Here is a 16,542-nt window from a genome sequence, read left to right on the forward strand (position 1 = left end):
CACACACACTTTTGCATTCTCAGTTTCGTTTCCTCAGCTTGGGGACCGAGGCCAGAGACAGGCCACTGAGGGTGGAGGGCGCTTTCTCTTGTTTTCTCAAACCTTAACAACTTAACTCTTAACGTCAAGGGTGCAATTAAAGACTTTCTCTTACCCCTTCAACTCCTTCCTCGATCCTTGCCCCTTTGTCCAGAGTGTGATTCCATGTCAGACCTTCCCCACAGATTGCTTCTGCAAGTGAGAGACCTTTGCTGTGTCTTCTCCCCTTCCCCCAACAAGCATTCTTGACCTCCCCCCCCCCCCCCCCCCCCGTGGGGGAGAGGAGGAAGGGTGTGTATGGTTGAAGTCTATGTCTGGATAAACGAGAACATCAGGGTTCACGGCTGCTTGAAGACCCCCTACTTGGGGCCAGTGTCCAGTTTAGAAAATAATTTTTATTCTCAGTACACAATGAAATATAAAACATTGTCAACATGCTCTTTTTTGCATTGTATAGATGATTCATAGAGAACCAATCCCTAGGCTTGGTAATTACATTACAACTCTGCCCAGCCAAACCCTTTTCTGAACAAACATCAGATCTGGAGATCTGAGTTCTAGTTTCATAGATGCATTTGCTTTAACTCTGTGACCCTGGGCAACTGACTTATAAGTTTTCTGCCTCATTTTCTTCATATGTAAAATGTAGTTAATAATATCTATCCCCTACCTGCCTCAGAGGCACATTATGAAGATGAATAAAATATTTGTTGGAACACTTTGAGCCTCTCAGAAGAAAGGCTCTATAAACACAGAAGGTATTATTATATGGTTGTTGGTATTATTTTAGGTGGCAGCCATGGCCCATAAAGCAGTGTTGCTCTGATAGGGTGTTTTCCCACACATTTAAAAACTGAAAGCCAACAAAAACTTATGGAGACGTTTTGCTACATCTGAGCAGGCAGAGCTGGACTAGTTTTATGAGTAAATAGAGTTGGCCCCTTCTTGCCTTAAATAGCCTGAAACTTGAAGGGATGGGAGAGATCATTTCAGTGTAGGAAATTGAGGCAGTGTGAAAATCAACCTGGTTTGTGAGTCAGGTGACCAGGGATACAGTCCAGGCCTGTGTAGCCTTTACTAATTACTTAACCTCTCTGAGCCATTTCTTCATCTGTTAAGATATCTACTTCACATGACTTACATCCTCAGCTCCCCTCTTACTGGGCTTCTTTCCCTCAGTCTCTAGACATGCTCCCATCAGTTCACCCTAACAAAACCTACTAGCTCTTCTAGCAGTCACATATCTCCCTTCCCATTTCAGTGCCAGACTTATGGGCAAAACAGACTAGACTTATGAGTCCATTTGCTCACCACTCATCTCCTAGAAATATCACTTCTATTCCCAGTGCTCTACAGAAACTTCTTTTCTCAAAGTTAGTAATGACAGCTTTCTCAATGAGAGGGGAAGGAAGAGAGGAGGAGAGAGAATTTGGAACTCAACATTTTTTAAAATGAATGTTAAAAATTGTTCTTACATGTAACAGGAAATACATGTTCATATATACATATATGTATACATGTGTACATGTATACATATACACGTAACAGGAAATACATGTGCGTATGTGTGTCTATATCTATACATACACACATGTGTACATATATATGTGTGGATGTATATGTCTTGTTATATATTATATATACACATATATGTATGTGGGTATATATACATATATGATGAGGTTTAGCCTTGGGAACTGTAATGGAAATGCAAATTTAAAGATCTTCCCTTCCCCTAGGCCCTTTGATAGGCTTAAGAGACTCTGAGAACCTTCCTTGATTTGAAAATATACTCTGCCCCCTAATAGGCTGAATGTGGTCACATGGAGCTTGTGGCAGGAGGCTTCGTTTTCAGGAACGCCCACACCTTGATGCTGTGTGATTGGGCAGTGGGTCAAGAGGACGGTTACATTCTCTGACCCAGGAGAAGGCTTTATAATCCTTGATGTGAGGCTTTGCTTTGGGGCTCACTTTGAGAAGTGTTGTGTGATTTGACCAGATGAGACTCTGGGCAGCCACTGAGAGCCCCCCCAGCTTTGAAAACCCAGATGTTGATGCTTCCCTCTCTGGTAACTGTGATTTGGTATGGATGTAATGGTTGAAGAGTTTGGAAGCCTGTCTGCTTGATCTGTTTCTCTGTCTTGTAACTTCTGTCTGTATACTCTGAAGTTCGGGGTGCTGACCCTTTTTCCCCTGAAGTAGGTAAACGATATATGTTTGATTGGTTAAAGTAAACTTGTTAACCCATTTTGAGTTGCTTTCCTTTAGAAAAACAGATCTGAGCACCTGTGTTGGCAGCCACCCTAGGGATGCTGGGGTGCTTGTTGATCTAGGAACCCCCTTAAATCTTCCCACTTGATGAGGCATTTGACTATGGCCATAAATCTTTCATTATTTAGGCCCAAATCTCTTTTACTTTTACTCTTAACCTAGTCTAACCCTCTATTGTTCAGCTACCCTTGATCCCAGCAAAATCTTGGTTCTTGGTATCTGACCTCTAGTTATTTCAGCTACTGGCCACTCCCATCAAGACCCTTCCTAAACCCCTCCTCTAGTCACCCCAGACTACTTAACCAACCCTAGATCCCCACACACACACAGTCTTATATAAGGTCCATCTTTCCTCCATGAAGGTACTCAGTTCAATCTGGCCCAGATTCAATCTGGACCACTGGCATTAAGGGATACAAATGCTCAGATTCCTTAAGAGTCTAGCCAGTGGTGAGATTTCTTAAGAGTCTGGCCAATATGGCAAATTTTTAATAAACTTTGTTTTTCTTTGACTGAAAGAGGGCTTGAGTCGAATTCATTCAAGCAGGTCCCAGTGTGTTGGTATTTTGGGGTCCCAAGCACCCTAAACCTCAATAGCTCTTCTTCCTCTGATCCCCTAAATACAAGTATCCTTCAAAACCCTGTGCCTCTTTCCATTCACTTTCACCCTTGGCAATCTCATCCAGTCTCATGGTTTCAATTATCACCTTTATGCAGATGACTTTCAAATCTATATCTCCACCTCAAATTTCTGCCATGAGTTCTAGTCCCAAATTACCACTTGCTGATAGTCCCTCTTTAATATATTTCTAACACCTCAACTTGTCTGAAACTGAATTAGTCAGCTGGGAGGTACAGCAGATAGAGTATTGGGGTTAAAAGTTGGAATCAAGAAGAGAGTTCAGATTCTGGCTCATACACTACTTAGCCATGTTGATGAAGGCAGGGAAACATAAAATGTTGAGGTATAGGGTTAGGGGTGCTCAAGACTCTAAGCAAGTCCTTAACCTCACTGAGTCTAGGTTTCTTCATCTCTAAAATGAACACAAATAATAGTGTTTTCCTCACGGCATTGTGTGGGGCTCAAATGAAATAATATGTAAAGCATTCCACAACACTATGTAAGTGCCGGTTATTATTATAATTCCTCTCCAAAAAGCCTGTCCTTCCTCCCAGCATTTTTATTCTTATTGATGGCCCCATGATCTTTCAGGTCACCCATGCTCAAAAACTCAGGGCCAGGTTTGACTCTTCCTTCTCCCTCATTCCCTGCATACAATCATCTGCCAAATTCTTTTGATTCTGTTCCCACAATATCTTTTATCCATCCCCTCCTTTATACTCCATATGGCACCATTCCAGTTCAGGCCCTCACCATTTATTGTCTCCCAACTTGTCCCCTTGCTTCTAGGCCTTTATCTCTCCAATCTGTCTTTTACAAAGCTGCCAAAGCAAACTTCCATATGCACCAGTCTGATCCAAGTCAGTAACATTCAGCACTTCACCATTTACTACAAAATATAATACCAATTCCCACTTCTGACATTCATGGCCCCCTTACAAAATGACTCCAATCTACTTTTCCAGCATTATTTCACCACCACTTTCCCTCATATATATATTCCAGACAAATTGATGCACTAGCCATTCCCCAAACTTATCCTACTTTCCCCAAACTGTGCATTTATATCATTCGTACTCCAGGACTAGAATGGATTTTCCATGACTCCACATTTGAAGAGATTTCCCTTTGTTCAAGATCCAATTTAGATTCCCCTTCATCAAGGGAGGTTTCTCCAATGCTCCTGGCTAAAAACAGTCCCTGCCTCTCCAATCTCTCATCCATCTATAGTTGACCTATCTTATACACTTATCACATATGATCAAAGGTTTAGGAGAAGTGATCTTAGAAGTCAATTGGTCTAATCCACTCATTTTACAGATAAAGAAACAGGCCATTAAAGCCTAAGTGACTTGACCAAGGGTTACATAGATAATAAATAGCAGAGCCAAGATTCAAATCTAGAATAAACCTAGGATTACAAGACCATTTGGCATTATACTGAGTTCTTTATATTATAGTTGCCTTGTGTACATGTCACCACTAACCCTATGACATTGTAAACTCCCTGAGGGCAAGGATGATGTAATTTTTGTATCCCCAGCACCCACACATAGTGGGGACTTAATAGTTTTAAGATTCTAATTTGTCATGAAAAACACTCTTTGTAAATCATAAAGCATTATATATAAATGCAAGTTATTATCATCTAACCCACTCCCTCTCGTTTTGGAAAATGAAAACTGAACCTCAGAGAAGTTAAGTGATAGTCAAGGTCACATAGGTGGTAAATGGTGGAAACAGGACCAAAGTCAGTGAAAAGTTGGTTCAATGGATTCAGAATCAGAGGACCTGGGTTTAAAGCCTACCTCTATTAATAATTACCCATGTGACTTTGGGAAGTTTCCTCATCTGTAAAATGAAGGGATTGGTTTAGATAATCTCTGAGGACTGTCCTTTCCAGTGTTAAATCTAAGATCCTACAAACCCCAGACCATTGCCACACATGTTGTCCCTGCCTACCACTTGTCTTAAATCCTGAAATTCCACCACTGAGAGATTTATTATTTTAGTTCTGGAAAACATTTTGGTCAACTTGGCCAGAGTGACATCTTAGTGTTTCATCAACCATCTGAATAGTCGAGGGCAAGGCTCCATGGTGTACATAACTTAGGATAAGTTGTCTGGGAGGGTTAGGGGGTAAGGGGTCTGGGGAAGGGATACAGAAGGCAGGGAGAAATGAATGGAAAAAATTAGAGATGCAGAGACAAATGTCACCTACTTCACAATTCTGTCCAAGACCTGACCTGAAGTATAGAATTCATTAACCACAGGCATCAAATCTTTGGCCAGACAGAGAGTAAGGGATAAGAAAGGGTCAAAGATGACTTTAAGGCTTTCAGCCTGACTTACTGGAAGAATCATTTGTAGTGTATGTGTTATAATTTGGCTGCTTCCCATGATTAAAATAGTTACCTCTCAGTTGCTATGTCTATAAGAGCATGATGTGGGAAAGCGGGGAAACTGAGGCTCAGGGTATTCAAGTGACTTGGGGAGAGTTAAATGACCAAAGAAGAAGTAAAGAAGAAATTGCCCAAGTTGAGAGACGACAGTAGGGGCCAGCTATCTGTACCACTGGGGGAATTACCTATGGCAGGGGTGGGGAAACTTCGCCTCAGGACCACATCTGGCCCTCTTGGTCCTAAAGTACAGCCTTTTGATTGAATCTAAACTTCACAGAACAAATCTCCTTAATAAAAGGATTTGTTCTGTAAAACTTGGACTGTCAGAAAGCCACACCCAAGGACCTTGGAGGGTACATGTGACCTCAAGGCCACTGGCTCTCCACCCCTGACTTTTACTAATGAGATCACAAATCTATCCAGAAATACTTCTGGAGATAATAAACCTGGCTCCCTCCCACCAGCTTCACACACTCCTAAGCAAACCCCTGCTACCTTGCTGACACAAGACCTTTTTTGTCTCATGTCCAAGTTATCCTGTTACTATTCCCTTGTGTTATCTTGTGTGTAATTAAAAATCCTGGGTTTATTAACCTGGCTACAAGTCCCTACATATAGAACCCACAGGCACAAAGATCCATATCCTTTTTCTTTTCTCTCCTGAGCTTTCTAGATCCCCACTGAGTGAATCCAAATTTCCAGAGTAACCTTGAGATTAGTTGGGTGGCACCCAGTAGTTTAGACTAGATTGAATCCTTACTGAGCCCACCCACACAAAGAATATCCACTCACACATACTTTAGAAATAACTTGGGACTAGGCATATAAATGAACCAAGGAGTTCTAGCCTTAACTCAGCTGACATTTACATGGAGTTTTAAAGTTTACAAACATATTTTACATACATTATCTTATTTGATCTTCACAACAATTCTGTGATATTATCAATCTCATTTAACAGATTAAAACCAAACAAAACTGAGGCACAAATGTTAAAAGATTTTCACATGATTACACAGCCAATAAGTGTCAGAGATGGGATTGTAAATATAGGTCTGCCCTGACTCCAAGTACAGTTCTCAGAGAGAAGTTCTTGTGATAGTAATGGCAATTAAAGATTCCCCTGTATTTGCTTGGTTTTCAAACTGATTGCATTAAAACCCAGAGCTTGTTAATCCCACCTGTGGGATGGACTTGTTGATGTGAAAAGAAAGTCTTGAACTGGAAGGAGCTGGTGACATAGATTTGGAGAGACAAGAGAGAGGCAGAAGAACTTTTTGGAAGCAGCACCTCGTGGAGAGAGAGAGAGACTAAGAGAATTGCTGGTGGCCGCTTTGAATTGCCCTGGACTTTTGAGACCTGCCCCCTGAGCTGCCAAGGACTGAGGAGACATGGCTGTTTTGCAGGTACTTTGTCTGTCTGTTTTGATGTTCTTTTGCCAGATTTGTCCACTGGTGAAAGACAGTCCTGTTGTTGAAGAAGTCCTGGAACCTGGCTTTTGGTTAAGAAGCCCTGTGACTGTCCTGCAGACAGAGAGTGAATACTGTCCACTGGTGAAGGACAGTGCTGTTGTTGCAGGGGTCTGGGAAACTTTCTGTTGGTTCAGAAGCCCTGAAGAAGGATTTTCTTGTTGTATGTTTACAGAAATCCTAGGAGAGGGTTTTGCTAATGTTTTCAGGGGTTCTAGGACTGTTCTACAGACAGAGGATGAATTAATGGAGGGACTGGCAATGTATCTTGTGGCCTTGCTAAGCCTTGTCTCCCCAGGAACTAAGATTGCTGAGAACTTGCCTCCTGTCAAGATGAAGAAAAGACCTCCATTTGGGTATTAAGTGCTGTGTTTAAACTTGATGTAACTCTGGGGTAGATTCAATTGTGATCCAGGGGTGGGGAACTTTTGACCTTTTTGTGCTCTGTGATTGACAAATAAAGGTATAGCCTGGGGGTGGAGAAGTATTTAGACCAGGGACTTTGTAATTGATTGAATGATTGGAAGGTCCTGGGGTGGGGTAGTCCTTGGAGATTATTTAATCACACTTAGTAAATGCTGTATTTTGAATGATGTCATGTTTTGATCTTCTCTGTTCTTGGTTGGTCACTGAATAAAATGGAGAGCACCTATGCTGGTATTTTGAACCTTGGGAAGATGCCTTTCCTTGGCAATTACAGTACAGTTCTACAAAGAGTTTGGCACCTGGTATGTTCAAGGCACTCTTCCAGGCACTAGAGATACAAAGACAAAATGAGAACATTCCCTGCCCTTAAGGAGTTTACATTCTAATGGAGGTGACATGTATATCTGTGTGTACATATACATATGTGTGTATACATCAAATGTATACCAAATAAACACAAGTTAGCTTTGAGAGGAGTAGCAGCTGGGAGAGTCAGGAAAGGCTTTGCATAGAAAATGGTACCGGAGGAAAGTTTTGCAGTAAACCAGAGATTTGTAAAAGGCTGAGGTGAGGGGGGAAGGAATTCCAGGCTTGGGGTATGGCCAGTTCAAAGTCAGAGCACTGGGGGGATGAAATGCTATGTATGAGGAACAGTAGGTAAGTAGGTCAGTGTGGCTGGATCATGGGGTTGTAAAGAGAAGTAATGTATGAAAAGATAGGAAGAAACCAAGTTGTGAAGAGCTTTCAATGCTAGCTGCTAGCAGACCTGTGCTTAACTTTGTCAGTTATATGGAAAATGGATCAGTGGGGAGAGAAGTGAGGCAAGATCAGATATCAAGCTATTCATTCATACAAGCATTAATAAAGATATGAACTATGATCTCAATGAGATCATAATTATGCAAAGGGGATTAGCCTAACGATATATATAGGAACAACCAAAGGGATGAAAAATATCTTTTGTAGGATGTGCAATTAGATGAATAGTCCAGTTGCTACAATAGTAAACATATTTAAGATTTGTAGTAAAAATGGACAGTGATTGGGGCCCAGAACTATATAATAGTAGGAACAGAACAGATTGCCTTTGGGAAGATATATAGTGCTTCGAATGACACTAAGCTGGTCCTTAACACCAAAACCCATCTTTTTAATACTAATGTTCTCCTGATGAAGAAGTATGGTTATATAGTTCTGAATCCTAAAAGACAACTATCTCTGAAGTTATGGGTGACTCAAACGGCATTGGAGAACTGCGCATATTTCCAATAATCATGTTTATACCAGAGATGTAATCCAGGAAATATATGATCAAAAAAGGAATTGGTCCAGTTGTCTCTAAAATTAACAAGGGCAGGTAGACAACTTAAGCACTTCACTATTACCCTCTTAAATAGAAAAAGACCTAGAAAAAGGTAGAGGTCATGTGAAGAATCAATGCGGAACCAAGCAAGAAGAGATAAAGAAATGGAACTGATTTGGATCCCCTGCTTAAAAGATCTAGCTATAAATAAGGGACTCGAAATAGAGAAGTCATTGGAAGGAGGGAAGTAAGAGCTTTTATAGACTGGGAAGACCTAGGTCAGAAAGGAGCTACAGAAGTTTGAGATGTCAGAGGAGGAGGGTGGGATCTGCTCCATCACTAGTTGGAAGATTTAGACCTGGTAGAGTATCTTTTTTTTTTTAAACGAAAGGAACTAAAAAAAAAAAAAAAGAAAGAAAACAAAAGGAGCTGAATCAAGATGGCGGGGGGGAGGGAAGAAGGTGGGGAAGGGGTGAATTCTCTCTATTTATGCCCCTAGGTTCTTCCACTTACTACTTCTATGACTTTGGGTACATTAGTCAACTTCTTTGAACCTCAGTTTTCTCTGTACAATAAAGAGGAGAAACTAGAGAATCTCTGGGGGGTGCGGAGGGGGGCAGCTAGATGTCATAGTGAATACAGCACCGACCCTGGAGTCAGGAGGACCTGAATTCAAATTCGACCTTAGACACTTAACACTTACTAGCCATGTGACCTTGGGCAAGTCACCTAACCCCGACTGCTCTACCTTTCCCCCTCCAAAAGGCAAAAAAAGAAAAGAGAATTTCTAGGGTCCTTTTCAGCTCTAAATCTATGATCCCATTATTGTTATAAATTAGTAAATTTATTAGTATAAGTAATATAACTAGTCATTAGCATGCAAACTCATATTTCTATTGTACTTTAAGGATCTCCTTATAACACTTGTGTGAGGTAAATAGTACAATTATCATCCCTGTTTTACAGATGAGATAAGTAAGGTTCCCAGGAATTAGGTGAACCATAGTCAAACAGCTAATGGCTTAAGTGGATAGGGGCACTGGACTTAAAATCAGAAAGATTTGGGTTCAAATTCTGCTATATACACTTTTCCTAGCTGTGATACTGGGCAAGTCCTATCCTATGCCTTAGTTTCCTCATCTGTAAAATGAAGAGATTGCACTTGATGGTCTCTAAGGTATTTCCAATTCTAAACCTATGATCCTAAGTGTTAGAGCTGGAATATAACAAAATATTTGGTGGACATACTTAGGGAGATAGCTGAATGTGGGAATTTAAAAAGGAATAGTTCTGTAATTGTGAAAGAAGCAGTGGTTGTACATTTTTCTCCTTTCTCAGAGAGCCTTTTTGACACAATAAGAATCCACATTCCTGTTCATAATTTCTAGTTGTTCTTCCAGCCAGAGGTCCAAAGTGTTTAGTAGTATTCTCTTGATAACAAGGGATAACATTCTTGGGATGTTTCACTTCAGTTGGGAGTCGTCCTTTTTTTACTCTGGTATATTAAAAAACTAAGAAGTCTGCCAGACATCATTTGTCATCCAAATTCAAAGGCATATAAACATTCTATTCCATTTCTTCATCATTTGAGGGTTAGTTTCTCCAGAAGTGCCTATTTTCCCCTTTATTCATGCTTCTCAATCAGAAATGCTAGAGTACCCATACATGATCTCACATTCTTCTCCAAGACTGAATGTGTGGTGCTTCTACACCAAACCTTACCCCCCAAAGCACTGTCCTAGTTTTCTTTTGCACCATTCTTCTAGTGGATAATGCTACAAAGGCCAAACAAAGAAATACAGGGCAAGGCTTTTGGTTGCCTCCTCCTTCATAGTCACCCACACCTGCAAGTTCACTCAGGCTTCCAAGTATGTAGGTAAGTAGGGGAGTGTTCCAATGTTTCTCCCACATAACTGCCCCAGAAACTGCCGAGAAGATGACTGACTGGCTCTTCCCTTTCTTAGCCTGGGTCCCAGTTGTTTGCTGAGATTTCTAGCACAATCATGTCAGCCAGCCCCGGATGCAGCAGTACAAGTGTAGAAACAGAAATTAAATTGCCAGTTTATTTAAATGAAATATAAGGACTAGAGAATGAGGTAAGAAGGTGGTAGAGGAAAGGTAGCCTAATGAAATTCACCAAAAGAATAAATGTATATTATGCTACATCATATACACATAAATACATGCCTACATATATACATATATTCTGCATAACTGTATACATATATAGTACCCAGTTTCTCCCTCTCTCCCCAAGAGACTTTGGGCAAGTAACTTCTTCAGCCCTCAGTTTCTTCGTATATAAAACAGGGATTATCATACTTGTGTTACCCATCTCACAGGGTTGTTGTGAGAGAAACACTTTATAAACTTTAGAGCACTGTGTAATTGTAGGTTTTGAAAACAATATATGCTAAATCAGCTAAATTTGCTGAATGAATAAAATGAATGGATGGATGGATGGATGGTTTATACTAAGCAGAAATCTAAGTGCTTCATGAAGGAACTCATCTTTCCACCTTCAGTAAATCTGTGATCTTACCAAAGTATATTTCCTCCAATGATGCTGGGATCTTTCCTCAAGTTCTCTTGCCACCACATGAATGCAGGTGGATTATAAGGGTTGTTGTCCTCAATGTCTCCATACAACCAGCCCACCTTCTTCTTTTGTTCTCATACTTCTGTGATGACATCCTTTAGGTCACTTCTGTGTAAATTTCTGGTTGGTAATGTTTACCTTAGAACATTTCAGTTTTCTGTACGAAAATTCCAATTTTTAAGGTGATTTTTTTTTTAAGCAATTGGGGTTAAGTAACTTGGTCAAGGTTACACGGCCAGTTATTTCTGGGTGTGGTGCTGAGTATCTGAGCCCGGATTCAATCCAGGTCGTCCCAACACTGGAGCCGGTGCTCTTACTCGATGAGCCACCTGGCCGCCCCTAAGCAATTGGGGTTAAGTAACTTGCTCAAGGTTACACGGCCAGGTGTTTCTGGGTGGGTGCTAAGTGTCTGAGCCCGGGATTCGATCTCCAGGTCTTCTCAACACTGGAGCTGGTGCTCTTACTCGCTGTGCTACCTGGACGCCCCTTTAAGGTGATTAAAAAAAAAAAAAGAATGCAAAAAGTAGCCAATTAATTAGTTGGCAAATAGTGGAAAAGTTGTGGGTCAGTTCATACTGTTGCTAAACTTAAAACAGCCTAAAAGATTCAGCAATTCAATAACTATATGAAGTACCTACTATATATAGAGTGCCATACTGTGTGCTGACATAGTACATGCATTTTATTAGTTACAGGAGATAATTGCCTGGAATTAACAACAACAAAAAAAAAAATGACACCATTTCACCCTTGAGGAGTTTATATGCTCTTGAGGAAGTAAAAAAATGACATACATTTTATGGCACTTCAATTTTACAAAGCACTTTCCTTACAACACTATTGAGAGGTAGGAAGTATACTACCTACTAACATCCCTAGTCTACAGGTAAGGAATCTGATGTTCAGAAAGGTTAAATGGGGCTGCTAGGTGGTACAGTGAACAGAGTACCGGCCCTGGAGTCAGAAGGACTTGAGTTCAAATTTGGCTTCAGACACTTAACACTTACTAGCCATGTGACCTTGGGCAAGTCACTTAACCCCAATTGTCCTGCCTTCCACCCTCCAAAAAGAAAAAACAAACAGAAAGGTTAAGTCATTTGGGCCAAGGTCACATAATTTAAAATAATAATAGTTAACATTTATATAATGGCTATTATGTGTCAGGCACTGTGCTAAGAGTTTTACAATTATCATCTCACTTGGTCCTCACAACATCCCTAGGAAGTAGGTGCTATTATTATCCCCATTCTGCAGTCAAGAAAACTGAGGTTAAATGACTTAACCCAGGGTTATACAGCTAGTAGGCATCTAAGGCTGCATTTGAACTCAAGTCTTCCTGATTCTAGATCCAGTGTCCTATCCAATCTACCTCTAGATAGTAAGTATAAGAGCCAGGTCCTCTGACCTCAAGACAATTGCTTTTCCTACTAGATTATGCCACTGCCTCTGTCGTTATGTGTGCATTTCTTCTTGAGGAAAATGAACCTGAGATGCTGCCTTCTCCAAAAATTCTTGCTTAAAGTTTGTTTTTTGAGAAACTAGTGGAATGGGTTCAACCTGACTTCAGTAATGAAGCAATATAAGACATCATTCACATCTAGCAAAAGTTAACTCCAGCTCCCAATCCACACAGCTCCTAAAAAAAAAACAACCTGATATATGTATAGAATAATTTTACATACACACACATATATTTATGTCTGATGGTAGCCTTCTCTATGGTGAGGGAAAGGAAGAAAAAAAAGGAAAGAAAGAAATTTACATGATAATTTTGTTGTATATTTGTAGGGAATATCAAGTTGTACACAGTAGACTTGCGGTTTCATGTGTAATCATTTTTTTTCATTTTACTGTTATGAAAACACTTGCTTTGTTCCTGTAATTGAAAATAAAATAATTTTTTTGAAGTAACTATAGCTTTCCAACAACTTAACATATTTTAAGTATCAAAGACCTAATGAAAATAACCTTTAATATAAGATAAAGCTTAAAATTGGAAGAGACCTCAGGGGTCAGCAAATCCAACCTGTATTTCAACAGGAATTTCTTCTATCCCATCCCCAACCAATGGCTCTTCCACTTCTACTGGAAGCTCTCCCATGACAAGAATTCACTACTTCCTGAGTTCAACCATGAAGGAAACAATGTTATCTAATTATGAGTAAGGGCCCAGGTGACCCGATCCGATCCACAGAAGCCACCTGTTTGACCCATAATACTTTGTTTGTTGATTCAACTCTTGAGATAAACAAAGTAAGCAAAGAAGAGCCACATGCCCCTCTACAGAGGGCATAGAGTGGTGGCAAAGCTGAGGGACGAGATACAGCAACAAAAGCACAGGAAGGACCGAACTGCCTGAGCCCACATTCTGGGGGAACGTTCGGATCAGATTCTGAATGAACTACGGGATACATAAACTGGCTCCTTGTAGTCCTAACGGGACTTAAAGATCCCCCTGTATTGGCTTGGCTTTTGGATTGATTGTGTTAAGACCCAGAGCTTGTAAATCCCACTTGTGGGATGTCTTGTTGATGTGAAAAGAGAGGGCTGAACTGGGAGGAGCCGGTGACATAAATTTAGAGAGGCACAAGCAAAGAGAGAGGCAGAAGAACTTTTTGGAAGCAGCATCTTGGAGGCAGAGAGAGACAGAGAGGATTGCTGAGAGCCAGTTTAAGCTGCCCAGGACTTTTGAGAGCTGCCACTCAGAGCTGCCAAGGACTGAGGAGGTACTTTGTCAGTCTGTTTTGATGTTGTTTTGCCATATTTGTCCACTGGTGAAGGACAGTGCTGTTGTTGCAGAGATCCTAGAAGCTGGCTGTTGGTTCAGAGCTCCTGAGACTGTTCTGCAGGCAGAGAGTGAATTGTGCCCACTGGTGAAGGCCAATGCTGTTGTTACAGAGGTCCTGGAACCTTGCTGTTGGTTCGGAAGCCCTGAAGAGGATTTTCTTGCTGTACGTTTACAGAAATCCTGGAAGGGGGTTTTGCTAATGTTTTCAGGGGTCCTAGGACTGTTCTGCAGACAGACAATGAATTAATGAAGACACTGGCAATGTATCTTGTGGCCTTGCTAAGCTTTGTCTCCCCAGGAACAAAGATTGCTGAGAACTTGCCTTGGGTGAAGATGAAGAAAAGACATCTCTTTGGGTATTAAGTGCTGTGCTGTGCTTAAGCTTGTTGAAAGTCTGGGGTAGATTCAATTGTGATCCAAGGGTGGGAACTTTTGACTTTTTTGTGCTCTGTGATTGAACAAATGAATGTACTTTACTTATGACTGGAAACTAATCTCCATTTGAGAAGAGGGGCTTTGTGGTTGACTAAATGAATGTACACCCTAGGGGTGGAGTATACTTAGAAGAGGGTCTTTGGGATTGACTAAATGAATTATAATGTCCAGGGGTGGAGTAGTACTTGGAGATTATTGAATTATACTTGGCAAATGCTGTATTTTGAATTATGCTATATTTTGATTCTCTCTGTTCTTAATTTGTCACTGAATAAAATGGAAAGCAGCTATGCTGGTATTTTGAACCTTGGGAAGTTGCCTTTGCTTGGCATTACACTCGTTCATTTCAATGGTTTCTTGTGTAGGGTCCTTGAGTTTCCATGATCATAACCATGATCTTTCCTTGAAAATGTGATTTTAGGGGCAGCTAGGTGGTGCAGTGAATAGAGCAGCAGCCCTGGAGTCAGGAGGAGTTCAAATCCAGCCTTGGACACTTGACACACTTACTAGCTGTGTGACTTTGGGCAAGTCACTTAACCCCAATTGCCCTGCCTTCCCCCCTCACAAAAAAAAAAAGGAATAAAAGAAAATGTGATTGTACTAGTAGTTAATTTAATTTGATTCAGTCAAGGCAATAGGCATCAAGTACTTACCATGTGTTAGCAATTGTGAACACAAAAACAAAAAATGAACTGTTTCTCTGCCCTCAAGGAGCACCTTCTGGGAGCATGGTAAGGAATACACCTGTACACAATTAAGTGAATACAAAGGAATTTCAAGAGAGAAATAGTTAATGCTTGAAGGATGAGGAAAGGCCCCATGTAGGAAGCACATCTGACTTCTGTCACCATTGCTATCAAACAGCTAAGTGGCATAGAGTTCTAAGCATAGAGGCAGAAAGATCTGAGTTAGAATCCTGCCTCGGACACTTATTAGATGTGTGACCCTAGACAAGTCCCTTTATCTGCCATGTCTCATCTTCTTCAACTGTAAGGTCCCTTCTAGCTCTAAATCTATGAATGTATAAACATTAATTTATTTGGTATCCATAGCTCAAGCCAAGAGTTGAAATACTTACTTAAGTAACTTGTAATGAGATTTAGCCCACAGAAGCTATCCTCAAAGCATGTACAGTGGGCTGGGTTGGGAAGCCCACTTTTTTTTTTGTCTTTTTGGAGTGGGGAAGGTAGGGTAATTGGGGTTAAGTGACTTGCCCAAGGTCACATGCCTAGTAAGTGTTAAGTGCCTGAGGCTAGATTTGAACTCGGGTCCTCCTGACTCCAAGGCTGATGATTCACTGTGCCACCTAGCTGCCCTGGGGGCCCTTTTTAAAAGGCAGTATGTATAATGGAAGGGTCTGGCTCCCTAATTTGGAGAATATAAGCATGTCGGTCATGTCTAACCATACATTCATCTGCTAACGAGCCAGAACTTGGGTGGGTACATTTAAAAGGTGTTAACAAGCCAAAGCATGCCTTTTGCTCTTTTCCCAGCTGGCTGTGCTCAAGTGAGGAGGTAGGGACTATGGAAGTCTTTAGTGGAAAAAAAGCCCTGGGCCTTTACCTCCCTACCAGGTCCTCTGCTCCTATTCCTATGTGAAATATAACTCCAGTCTCTGCTGTCTATTCTTCCTGCCTTCAGATGAAGAGTACTGGAGATGCTTATGCCCTTGTGAACTTAGACAATGCCTTGCCCTTGGGTACTAAGAAGCAAGGATGAGATACCAACCATCAGAATAAAAAAAGCACTCTGTATAAATTTTAAAAAATAAAACCAGGATTCATCCAACTAAGAAGTCATTTCTCAGGCCCACATAATCATTTCCCACCACTAGACACAGCAGTCGAAATGATAGGATATAGATTCATAGACTGTTATTGATAAGGAAACAGAGGTTCAGAAGCTATGATTTGCTGAAAGTCAGATAACTAGTACATGGCAGATCCTAGACAGAAGAGAATCCTAGAGGACATCATAATGTGTTATACTGTCCTTTTGTTAAAACAGCATCAATATATAGCAATGAGGAATTCAGGAATCTACCAGAACCTACAGAATCCTTTGGGAAGACCTCTTAAAGAACTGAATTGACATTAAATGCCTATGATAAAAATGCACTTGTGGAAAATGGTGGGGAAGAGGATTTGAGGGTTGGAGATCAAATTACTGGCCTCTTTTTGGAGATGAG

Source organism: Petaurus breviceps, unplaced genomic scaffold (assembly GCF_028583685.1).
Source record: "Petaurus breviceps papuanus isolate PSGF00001 unplaced genomic scaffold, PetGlider_PUasm1.0 138, whole genome shotgun sequence".
Taxonomy (NCBI): Eukaryota; Metazoa; Chordata; class Mammalia; order Diprotodontia; family Petauridae; genus Petaurus; species Petaurus breviceps.